At 43.9% G+C, this 12,540-nt stretch overlaps 1 protein-coding gene across 5 annotated transcripts in view; it reads right to left on the bottom strand.

Moving 5' to 3' along the window:
- Positions 1–1,559, bottom strand: part of Ntng1 (netrin G1) — a 351,109-nt gene extending 349,550 nt beyond the window's left edge. For all 5 annotated transcript variants that reach the window (XM_070007863.1, XM_070007862.1, XM_070007861.1 and 2 more), the window contains exon 1: positions 693–1,559. The gene's annotated coding sequence lies outside the window, so the exon portion shown is untranslated. The remainder of the gene's footprint in view (positions 1–692) is intronic.
- Positions 1,560–12,540: the final 10,981 nt, after the last annotated feature.

Below are 12,540 nucleotides of genomic sequence, written 5' to 3'. Positions count from 1 at the left end.
CAGGCGGGGCGGTGTGTGTGCGCCTCGAAGCTCTGCGCTCTGCTTGCACAAGGCGCTTCTAAAAGTTCCTCGCCCACCCGGAGCCTCTCCTCCAGCCTGAGATGGCACGGGGGTTGGGGGGGTGCAGAGGGAGGGAGGGAGTCCCGAGGGGGGGGGGGGAGAGAGAGAGAGAGAGAGAGAGAGAGAGAGAGAGAGAGAGAGAGAGAGAGAGAGAGAGCGCAGGAGGCAGGCACAGGGTCGCGGGTGGAGAAGTCACCCGCACTTACCACCGTGTGGTTCCTTTCGCCCTTGCAGAGCCGGGGCAGGAGCGAGCCCAGCCGACGGCGCGGGGCGGCGGCTCTGCCCAGCCAGGTCCGCCTGGGGCGGCGGCCGCGGCAGCGGAGCCCCACGGGCGCGCGGCGCACGGGTGGGGACGCGGCGGCCGCTCCCCCCTCCCCGCATTCCCCACACACACACCCCGGGAAGGAGGGGGGAGGCAGCCTCCTCCCCAGGCGGGCGCGGGAGGATTGGGGAAAGCGGGGAAGTGGGTGATGATGATGGTGTGTAGATGGACACACACACACACACACACACAAACCACAGTCCCACCGCCACAGTCCCCACCCGCCCGGGTCCCCATCGCGCTTGGCGGGCCTCTCTCTGGACAGGACTCTGCGCGGACCGACCCCCAGCACCCCACGCCGTTTCATTACCTTTCGCCAGGCGCCCCGGGGACGACGACAAGTCGCTGGGGCTGCGCTCCCGCGCCCGGCCCCGCACCGAAATGGGGTGGTGGTGGTGGTGGTGGTGGTGGTGGTGGAGGGGGGGGGGGATTCCTTCCCGTTGACGTCCTCTTCCGAAATGCAAAAGATCAGTGACTTTGACAGGTAGATGAGAGGGAGGGAGGGAGGAGGGGGGGTGGGCGGAGAGGAAGAGAGCAAGAGCAAGGTACTTCTCCCTCCCCAAATATCGGGATATTAATAATGAAATCGCAGGCTTGGGGAGCGGAGGCCGGGCCCGGCCCCCCGCTCGCCGGCCTCCCCGCGCCTCCTAGCGCCGCCGCGGCCACTTTCCGCCTTAAACTTTTACGGAGGGATCTTCTTCTTCTCCTCCTCCTCCTCCTTCTCCTCCTTCTCCTTCTCCTTTTTCTTCTTCTTCCCCCTCCTCCGGTTCTCTCTTCGATTTCTTTTTACCTTGCTTTCTTTTCTCTCTTATTCTATGGTGAAGCTGCAGGACTTTTTGTTGTTGTTGTTCTGATGTTTGGTGTGTTGTTTTTTTCTTCTTCTTCTGATCGCTGAGAATCAGAAGGAGCAGCCGGGCGGTTCTCGTCCTCTCGGCCCAGAGCTCATCTTTCTTTCACAGCTGAGATGTGGAGTGGAGTCGGGGAGGGACCTCAATCAGGACCATTAGCCTTGGCGCCAACCGAGCTCCGCCACTAGCAGTTTCGCCCCGGGCTTGCTGGGCGCATTCCGGCACTCAAGTCGGAGGCGTGCGTGCACCTCGCGTGGCTGGGCTGCGAGTAGCCACGCGCCCCAAGTCCGTTGGACGAAATAGACATGGCTCACGAGGCTTCAGGATTGCGGTTCCGGGGTTCCCACCCCGCCCCCTCCCCCCACCTCCCCCTTCTCCTCCTGCTTCTCCTCGGCTGGCCGCGGGGACCCCCGAGCTCCGAGCCTGCAGCCCAGCTCCGGGGCTAAACTTCAGGGTGGCGCGGAGGAGCAAATGCAAAGAAGTGAGGGTCGGGAGGTGTGTGTGTCTGTGGGAGGGGGGAGGGTTCGGAGTGGGGGGAAAGCGAGCGTGCCGCGGGTTCGGAGCCCCAGGGAGACGCCGAGCCGCAGCCCCGCCGAGCCGCAGCCCTGGCGCGCGCGCGAGCGCGCGGGTGGCACGATCGCGATCGCTTCACTTCCCAAAAGCAAGAGCTTCTTTCGGCAAGTGCCAGGCAAGTGGAGGGGATGGCAAACCTTCCACTACCTCGACACCCGGGCGCTCCGAGCGGTCCTAACTCCGATCCTGCTAGATCTGGCAACCAGAGCTCAGCCCCCAAGCTGCGGCCCGGGCGCCGCAGGGTGACCTCCGGGAGGGAGGGGGGAGGAGAGGGGTCACAGGACCATCCCACCCCATGCCTTCCTTATCCACCACCCGAGCTGATTTCTGCTAGCGATGCCTGTATCTCCCTCTTCTACCCCAACCCCCCAGCCCCTCGCTGCTCTCCCACCTCCCCTGCCCAGCAGGTCCCCAAACACACCCTCCCTCCACCACCCCTCCCCAAGCTGTGATTCCCCCCACCACTACCACCACTTCATTGCCTAGACAGAAGCCCCTCCAACCCCCTGCCCCAGAGCGCAAGCTTGGTGAAAAATAAGAATCAATCATTCTGTTTCAGAAAGTTGAAGCTCAAGAGATAGCTAAACATCACAAGCTCTCTAGACTCTCCCCCCCCCCAAAAAAAAAAACCCTCCAAGGATTTATTTCTCATAGGATCGTTTTCGTTTTTTGTTTCTTGACACATTTAAGTTAAATAAAGATATATCCCATTAGGTGCAGGTGGCTTCTGCCTGTAATCCTAGCTACCCTGGAGGCTGAGATCCGAGGACTGCAATTCAAAAGCCAGGCAGGAAAGTCTATGAGATTCATTTCTCCAATTAATCACCCAAAGTTGGAAGTGGAGCTGTGTGACTCAAGTGCTAGGGTGCTCGAGTTGAATGGAAACAGCTCAAAGATAGCACTAAGGCTCTGAGTTCAAGCCCTGGGGCTGGCGCACGCGCACACACACACTGTGCAGACAAACTGAGTGAGACTATAATTAGAGAGAATAGGGGAAAACACTGATCTCAGAGGTCACCAGATATCTCAAAATCAAACTGAAACTGGGGTTTATTTTTTTCCTGTCAGGTAAAGGCAACAAGCCGCAGAGCAATGTAGAACACTCCAGGTGGGAGAAAAATGATGTCATTGTTGGAAAAAGAAACCTGTGTCTGCGGTCCATGGTTTTGAGGGGTAAACTGCAAAGGCGAGTTTAATTGGGGAGGGCAAAGTAGAATATCACGGGCCTGTGGACAAAAGAGGGGCCTGACTCAAGTTAATCACTTCAAAGCAGAGAATAAGCACTGAAACCGCTGGGTATTAGCTCCAGGGCCCATAACAAAGGCAGATGCTAGAAGCAGTTTGGTCCTCTCCCACAGCCTACCTTGAATCCTTCCTCCTATTTCTGTCTTAGTCCTTCCTGTCTTAGTGCTTTCTGTCTTAATGCTTTCTGTTCTTTAGCAAAGGAGTTACTGTGTGAGTCAAACTCAGAGCAGGGGCCCAAGGCCAGTTTGGACAATGGTAAGATGGACAGGCCACTCACCACCTTTCTGCCTGCCTGGTCATCCGGAACCCAGGCTCTTCTGAAGGGGCGCATGGCTACAGAACTTACTTGAGAGAAGACATCCTCAGTGTTCCTCATACTTCTCATTAGCTACGCCCTTCTCAATAACACATAAACAGTCCTTGCCCTTTCTACTTTCTCCCATTTATGATCAGATCCCAAAGCCTCATTATAAGCTGTTATTCTCAGTTTTGCCTGGTGGGCTTAGATCTTTTTCCAGTGAAGAAAATGAAAGGAAATGTACGCAGAAATTTCCTCCTGAGATAAACCAAGACCTTTTGGACACATGCTCCAAGACAAAGTTCCCCTATATCCATTAGAATTTTAGAACTAACCCTCTTCCCTCTGCCCTCCTTCATTCCCAGAATGGACTGGACTATGGAGCAGATAGCAGTCTTAAACATTTCTGCTTTGGGCATAGGGTTCTATGTTGTTTGTTGGTTTATTTATTTGCCAGTCCTGGGGCTTTGACTGTTCCTGAGCCTCTTTGTGCTCAGGACTAGCACTCTACACTTGAACCACAGCACCACTTCTGGCTTGCAGTAGTAGCAGTAGTAGTAGTAGTTGTAGCAGCAGCAGCAGCAGCTTATGGAGATAAGAGTTTCATGGGGGCTTTTCTGCCCAGGTTGACTTCCAACCACAATCCTCAGATCTCAGCCTCCTGAGTAGCTAGGATTACAGGCATGAGCCACCATTAGGCACCATTTCCCTCTCCAGGTTCCTGGGGAGACTTCTAGGCTAAGTTGCTTTTGCATGTGCTCTGACTTTTTCAGAGGCTCAGTGAATCACCCACTGAGCAAGTGGATCTGAACTCTAGGAAGGAAGTGAGGATTGCTAGAAGCGTTCCAATATTCAACTCCCTGCCAGATCTTCCTCCTTCCTGTCTTTCAGCGGTGATGGCTCTGAAAGGTTATTCTTTTATTTGGGGAGCTTTTATTATTATTATTATTATTATTATTATTATTATTATTATTATTATTATTATTATTATTGCTGTCTTCTCTCCCAAACTCAACCCAAACTCAAACCCAATACCAATCAGAAACATTTTAGCTATGGCATTGACATTAGGAAAATAATTTAGAGCATATTGCTTTGATTAACATTTTTTGTCTTCACCTCCCCTTCCCTCACCCCCACATGCATTGTATTTACTTTAGAAAGAATTATTCTTTTTCTGTTTTCATTTGAACTTTCAACTTTTTTTTCCCATTGTCTGTTTTCCTTTAGTGAAGAATGGGTTGATCTTTCAGCTTCCCAGTTTTAGAAGTCTGGCAGGTTTCCAAGCATTCTTTCCTTCTTCTTCAATTTAGATATCTGTTTTATGTGTAATCCTGTTAAATCTCGAACTGTTGTTCATTTTTCTAAGTGCTTAACTGCCTGAAATCACTTTAGAGACTTGGCAGGGCTGTTTAAATACTTGTAACTTCAACATGCCAAACTGGTAGTGATGGTGTAATTTTGATATATCTGGTCCAAAAAGACATATGTCCTTTTATAAATACTATAAGGTACTTGACATGAAGTAGGCATCCGATAAATGTTCACTGCAGGCGTGGATAATTCTTTGCTCAGGAGTCCTTTCCAGCCTTCTGGGCTACAAGATCTAAATCCAACCGAATTAAGACATAGACATTTGAAATATCTAAGTCAGGTGGTGGGGAAGGTGTCAGACATTTCAGTTGGTAGAACACAATGCCCTGGGTCGGGTGGCTTATAAACAACAGAAATTATTTCTTACCATCTAGAGGCTGAAAGTTTGAGATCAAAGTGCTAAAGTAGTTGGGATCTGGTGAGATCCAACTTGTGAGTTGTTCACAGCTGAATATTCTTGCAATTCATGTCTGGTGGAAGGAGATTATTGGCTTCCTAGGGGTCCCCATGCAAAGGGCACTGATCTCACTTATGAGGGCTCCATCTTCATGGCCTAGTGACTTCTCAAAGGCCCACTTTCTCCTATCTTCACATCTTTGGTTAGAATTTAAACATATGATGTGGGGGATGAGTGGACACATTCAGTCTATATCCAGGGGAAAGTTTCCTTTAACCAATTTTAAACTATGTTACACCTGCTCTCTGTGCCTATTGCTCATGTTCCAACAGAAATACACTGCCTAATACTTGTAAAACCTCTAGCTCTTTCCTGCCTCCCCTTTATGCTCAGGTGCTTGCTTGATTGCAGAGGCTTTAGCAGGATAGTTCTCACAGTCATTGAAGTTCCTTATCAGAAAGAATTTTCAATGATTAAATGCATTCACATCTAAACTCTGGCATACCCTAAATATCTGATCTAAGCACCATCTGCAAACTATACTGTGCTAGTGTGGGTATACCAAGAATGTGTGTCTTGAAGCCTTAACTATATAAACTCGAAACTATCTAAGCACCAACCATGACCATCAGAAGTCAATCTCATTTAGTTCCTTTCAGGGTTGATAACAGACCAAAAACATTGTGTTCCATATTTCCCAAAAGCAGGGCTGGGAAGTTGGCTCAGTGGTAGAGTGCTTGCCTTGCATGCCTGAGGCCCTGGGTTCGATTCCTCAGCACCACATAAGCCAAAAGGAAAAAAGCTGGAAGTGGCGTTGTGGCTCAAGTGGTAGAGTGCTAGCCTTGAGCTGAAGAGCTGAGGGACAGCGCCCAGGCCCAGAGTTCAGGCCCCACAACTGGACCCCCCCCAAAACACCATATTTCCCAAAAGCCACACATCAACTGGGTTATGGATACTAGGATGCAAAGAATAGCAAATGATGTAAGCTACTGATAGCTAATACATGGTAATACGCAAAATTGTTTGGAAATAATAGCATATTAAAATTTACCAAATACACATTTTGGTAATTTTGTGTTTTTTTTAAAAGAAAGAATGGTAGCTGGGCATCCGGGCATATGCCAATAATCTTAGGTATTCAGGAGGCTGAGATGTGAAGATTAAAATTTGATTCCAGCCTGGACAGACAAATCTGAGATTCTAATAAACCAGCAAGAAGATGGCAGTGGAGATGTGGCTCAAATATTAGAGTGCCAGCCTTGAACAACAACAACGAAAAAGTTAACAAAGCAAGACTGTAAATCTTTTAGTTCAAACCTCAGTATAGGCACTAAAAAAACTCTTTAATTTCAGTCAATATTTTCATATTTCTTTTCTATTCCAACTTTAAAATCCTAGCTGTGTTTGATAATCTTCTTGCTTTTTTTACCCCTTCTCACCCATGAAATTAACAGAAGTCACTTCATAAGGAAAGATGACATGAAATATTCTGCATTTATCAAATGACAACACCCTGTTTAACCATTTATTTTTCTTTTAAGACTATTCTTCCCCAAAGGCAAGACCACTATCTGGACAAACTCAGTATGTTTCTATGCACTTATATTTTATTTCCTTAGTTTTTTTTTGCCTCAGATCATAAATTTATTTTTTAAGTGGAATCACATCATTAATCTAATGGGTTGGCTGAAAAAGTACACTCAAACAACAGCTGTTTAGATTTTCTCAAATATGATTTTCATATTTCCAATTACTCTACCAAAACAACAGTAAAAAAAAGTAGCTTTTGTAAACTAAGGGGGGAGGAGATATACAGAGAATGACTGAGTAATATCCCATGCCTAATATAGAGATCTTTCTATCTATTCCATCCCAATAGTCCTTTAATCCAGTAAATATATATGAAACTCACATTGCCAGATGGGAGCTGTCCTTGGACTGAGGAAAATGTCAGACCAAAATCAGGGCGCTTAGTCATGTTGGAGTCAGACAACGAATGGTAAACACACTTTCAGTATGAATACTGATAGCTGGAGGGAAAAATAGTCAAAGGTAGACTCAGTTTATATCTACAATGATGTAAAAGTGTCACTGACCCTGACTGCAATGGAGTGCAGCAACTAATGTTGGAATGTCAGCTGCCCATGGAACACAAGCAATACTGCCCCAGCTACAATTCAGTGAACACATCCATGATATGAGAGATTCCACTAAGAAGGCAGAAGTTGAGGAGGAAAAATCTAAGATCACAGTGTGCCATTTGGTTTGGGATATACTTTATCCAGATGTGACTTCTTGATTTTCTTTACTTCCTGCTTCTGAATTTAGTTTAAAATGTGCTATTCTGAGATTATTACTGTGATTGTGGTTAGGGCAGCTTTAAGGATCATGTCCTTTGGCTCCTATGTTGAATGGAAGTAGTGTATATGTCGGATGTTGGTTTCTAGTGGGTAGAGGAGATTGAAGATATGTGCCTTTTTCTTCCTAGTGACCTGGCATCTCCTTGAACAATAAAGTTACTTTTGCCACAGAAAATGATAAATTTTCTTAAATCCCTTCTTTGGGTAAGGGAAAAATAGGCAATCAGAATTACTGTGGGTTTTCTTTATTTTTCATGGACTAGGAAGAAACTTGATTGTCCTTTGTCTCTCTGTCTCTGCATGGCTCTCTGTCTCCTCTCTCTCTCTCTCTCTCTCTCTCTCTCTCTCTCTCTCTCTCTCTCTCTCTCTCTCTCTCTCTCTCTCTCTCTCTCTCTCGTACCAGAATTGAAGTTTTTAAGGCCTGAGCTAAGGGCTGGAAAGGTGACTCAGTGGTAGAGTGCTTGCCATGCATGCATGAGGCCCTAGGTTCGATTCCTCAGCACCACATAAGCAGAAAAAGCTGGAAGTGGCACTGTGGCTCAAGTGGTAGAGCACTAGCTTTGAGCTGAAGAGCTGAGGTTCAGTGCCCAGGCCCAGAGTTCAGGCCCCAAGACTGATCAAAAATTTTAAAAAGGCTTCAGCTATCCCTTTGCTTTCTTGGTCTTGGTCTCATTCTACCACCTGAGCTTCTGGCTTCTGTTGGTGATTAATTGGAGATAAGAGTTTCACAGACTTTCCTGTCCAGATTGCCTTTGAAGCTCAATCTTCAGATCTCAGCCTTAGGGGTAGCTAGGATTATAAACATGGGCCATCAGTACTTGACATTTGATTGCCAGTTTTCTAATCTCTGAAATCACACGGGAAATAGCACAATCCTTAGATTCATATAATCTTGTTATCAATTATTTTCTTGTTCCTCTTACTCACACATGGATTTAACATCTCCCTGGTATTGGGGACTATGATGAAATAAGTGAAGAAGGTAATTCTTCCTATAGTTGACTATTTATTGGAGAAGGCAAACTTGTAACAACGTAACAGTGAGGTGAGAACTGAAACCCACAGGAAACAGGAGGTCTCCAATGGGAAAGACATGTTTCTCCTTGGGAATCCTGGACAAAGATGGCTAGATGAGTTAATTTATGCACTACACCTCAAAAGATTAGTAAGTGTTCATTTAACACACAAGGGAATAAAGGCATTTAAACAAGGAAGCAGAGGTAACAAAGCGAGAAAGCCTAATTCAATGGGATTTGGTCCCAAGGTATTTGGACCAAGGTATTGGTCCACCTTCCGCTCACAAGGTTCTGTAGAGCTGGTCTTTCTGATGAACACTTACAAGTATTTTGATACTTAAGATCTATAAGAAGATCTAATGGCAACAGAATCCATGCCGGAGGGTGCAGGGTGAAATTATCATACATTATCTAGGTTGAAACCTATAAACATTGCCAAGGTTTGCCACCGTTGACCTACAGAAAACCACAACCTCATATTTCTCAAACAAATAGGATTGTTTAGTAATCTATGCTGAGTAAGAATGGACAAATAACTCTTGACGGGGGTAGATCCATTAGCAACTTGTAGATACCCATTCCATCAGAGACAGAAAGAACCAGCTTCTGACCATTCTAAGATGATCTTTGTAGATCTAGTATTCCAAGTCATTAGATGTCATTCCAACTCCTGTTGAAAACCATTAGCAACAAAGAAGATAGCAAGAGGAAATGGCAGGAAAAACTCACCATGAGTAGCGGAAGGAAACAGCAACAAAATAACAATAACAATCATAAATAATTCTCTAAATCATGAATCTCAGGGTTTCATTTTTGTTGTGGTGGTGGTTTTGTTAATGATAGTCAATTAAGCTCTTGCAGAGTTTATGATCAAAAGTTCAGAGGTTATATAAGAAATGAGGGGGAAAAAACCCAAATACCTGAAAATAATTATTTTTCCTGTCTTCCTCACATACTCCTATTTGCCTTCTTCACTTATAAAACTCAGCTTCTGTGATATCTTTGGAAATCACTTTTTCCTCAGCCTGAAACTTTATCAATCCCTACTACTCTTGAAGGCTGAGTTTGCAATAAAGAGACTGTTAGTTACCATATGTGTATTTGTGTTGCCATATATAATACATATATGTGTAACAATATGTATATCTACATATATGTGTGAGTATACCTATCAAGGTATCTACAAGGATATATATGTAAAATGCTCACCTATATGTGATATATACACATTGCATGTGTTACATAAATTGCATATAATACATATGAATATGTAACATTACCTACTAGACATATAGGTTTGTGCGCAATTATTATTTATTTGTGTAATCATATGTGTGTATATATACATATATATGTAATTTTCCTTCTATTTAGAATTGATTGACAGACAAAGAAAACTAAATACTCCCGGATCACTAAAGCAGTTAGAAATGCCATTTTATACTTCAGAAACAAAAAAGGTAGAGAACGATAAACATGCAAATTTAGCTTAACAACTCTGTTATATTTAGGTACTTCACATACGTTTTTGAGGACATTTGATGAGCTTTATTGCTAGTAGCCCTGAACAAGGAGCCAAGAGAGCAAGCCTGTCACAACACTGTCCCATGCTTGTGAATTTGTATCAGTAATAGCACTTATTCAGCTTCCTCATCTATAAAATACAGCCTTCGGATGGATACATCTAAAACACTAGTTCTTAAATGGAGTACATGGACTCTGCCTCAGGATAAACCTACCTTGGAAGCGTGCTGAGAAGCAGAGTCCTGGACATTCCCACTTTAACTCACTCAGCCTCCTCCAGAGTGACTCTTATTGGGGCACCATTAAGTTCGAACATAACTGGCTTAAAGTTTGCTCTAGATGTTGCATTTTGAATCTTGCTTTGAGGTTGAGATTCATGCCAGTGAAAGATAAGGAATAAACCTAATTTTCATCTTCTTGGATAATAGAGCCTATGATTTGTAAGAGTTTTGCATAGATTCTATATATTAGAATTAAGTGGGATCTACGTTTGAGTCCCATTAAGATCAGATAGAATAAAGGCCAAAGATTTTGCAATGACATTTCTAAGATAGAAAGAAATAAAGCATTTGCCACGTAATACAGTTCATTTGTAACTGAGTGCACCCAATTTCTAGAGCATACGTATTAGCTATAAACTGATAAAATCTCTCCTAGAAATGTATTACTCGACTGTTAAAACACCAGTTTTCTGAAAACTACCATAAGATCCAGTCATGAGATATTAGAAGCTTTTGAACACTTTATTCTGGTTGAGATTTTTCAAAATCAGGCTGTAGTTACTGAACTCCACTTATTAGCCTCAAGTGGCATACCTATGTAGAAGGTCTTAGTGAAGGACACAATTAGATTTTCACAGAGGTCAAAACACTTAAATCATTTCTCATTAAAAACATAATGAACTGTATATAAGTATGCATGCATACAACATGTTACAAAAGCATATGTAAAGGCTTTTTCAATATAAAAACTTTTCTGGAAGAAACAATTCAGAGGAGAGCTTCTAGCTACAGAGAGAGCAGTTAGCATGCTTCTACATCAGGTAAACATTGACTTACACTAAAATGGTGTCTGTTGAAATAGAAAAGTAAAGCAAGTTGGACAGGTGAGACAAGGGCAAGATTTCTAAGAAAATTTGTTTACAGGGAGAAAAATGAAGGAGAAGGCAACAAGTTCGACTTGAAATGTACTCACCACCTTACTTATATGTACATCACCTTAACAATAATATTACAATTTAAAAAAAAGAACATTTGTTTACATAAAGTAATTCAAGGCTAAGTTCTTTTGAATCATATGAAAATAAAAATAAACCTATGAAGTCCTGACATTTTCACTTTTATTCTGATGTTCAAAGTCATAAAGCTATCCATTTACTCAAACTGAATATAAACTGAATGCATGACATATACATTATTCTAGGATCTTGATGGTAAGTTCGTAAAACAGGTTCAAGTTAGAAGCCTGCCATTCTAGTTGAGAAACAGAGGATAAAAATGAACATAATGGATAAGTAAATGGCCTATATTTATAAATGACAAACTATATAAGCAAGAAAAAGCAGACCAGGAAATGAGGGATTTGAAGTGGAATGCCGAGGGTGGATTATTGCGCAAAATAGAATGGTATAGGCTTTCATCAAAAGTGGGGCAAAAGTCAGGCGCCAGTAGCTCATGCCTGTAATCCTAGCTACTCAGGAGGCTGAGATCTGAGGATTGTGGTTTAAAGCCAGCCCAGGCAGAAAAGTATATGAATCTCTTCTTTGTGATTAACCAGCAAAAGGCCTAAAGTGGAAGACTAGCCCAGGCTTGAAAGTCTGGGATGCTCTTATCTCTAACTAACCAGCCAAAAGCCAGAAGAAAAGGGATGCCTCATCTGGTAGAATTTTCCCCTAAGGGACAGCACACTGGCACTGAATTCAAGCCCCAGTACCAGCATACACACACACACCACACATCCATTTACTGACAATGCCCTTTTTGGAGTAGAGATATTTTAGTTGTGCAAGGGAGTTTCATTTGACATGCCCATATATGCATATAGTACGTCTCCATGTGCTCTTAATAGTTAAGTTTGAAGTACTTTGCTCTTACACTGTTGCATTTTTATCATGATTTGCAATATTTGTCCCACTTACATCTCTTTCTGTTGTACCACTGACAAGTGAAAATGTTCACTCAGTGACCTTGTGAGTTTTGATTTCCACAGGACAAGAATAACCCCTCAAATATACGATGATATTCAAAGAATGACAGAGTTCTGGTGGATCTGAATTCAAGTATAGAAATGGTGTCATACAATAAATAAACAGAGCATTGGTTGTGAGCCCTGCAGTAGAGAAGCTTGACTTCAAATAGCCCCTTGGGCTGATCTTTCCAAACTCACATTTTTTGAAATAATTCATAGCACACAGAATCTTGACCCCTTGGGTAGCTCCCCGTGAGCTGTGGTTTGTGTTACCACAACAAACCAGTAAAGGGCAGCACTGACCAAGTGTTTTTTTTAAATAGTAAACAATAAATT

The sequence above is a fragment of the Dipodomys merriami genome, unplaced genomic scaffold, assembly GCF_024711535.1.
Source record: "Dipodomys merriami isolate MVZ:Mamm:240054 unplaced genomic scaffold, mDipMer1.0.p SCAF_7, whole genome shotgun sequence".
In the NCBI taxonomy this organism is placed as follows: Eukaryota; Metazoa; Chordata; class Mammalia; order Rodentia; family Heteromyidae; genus Dipodomys; species Dipodomys merriami.
This window is presented reverse-complemented; position numbering and strand designations above follow the sequence as displayed.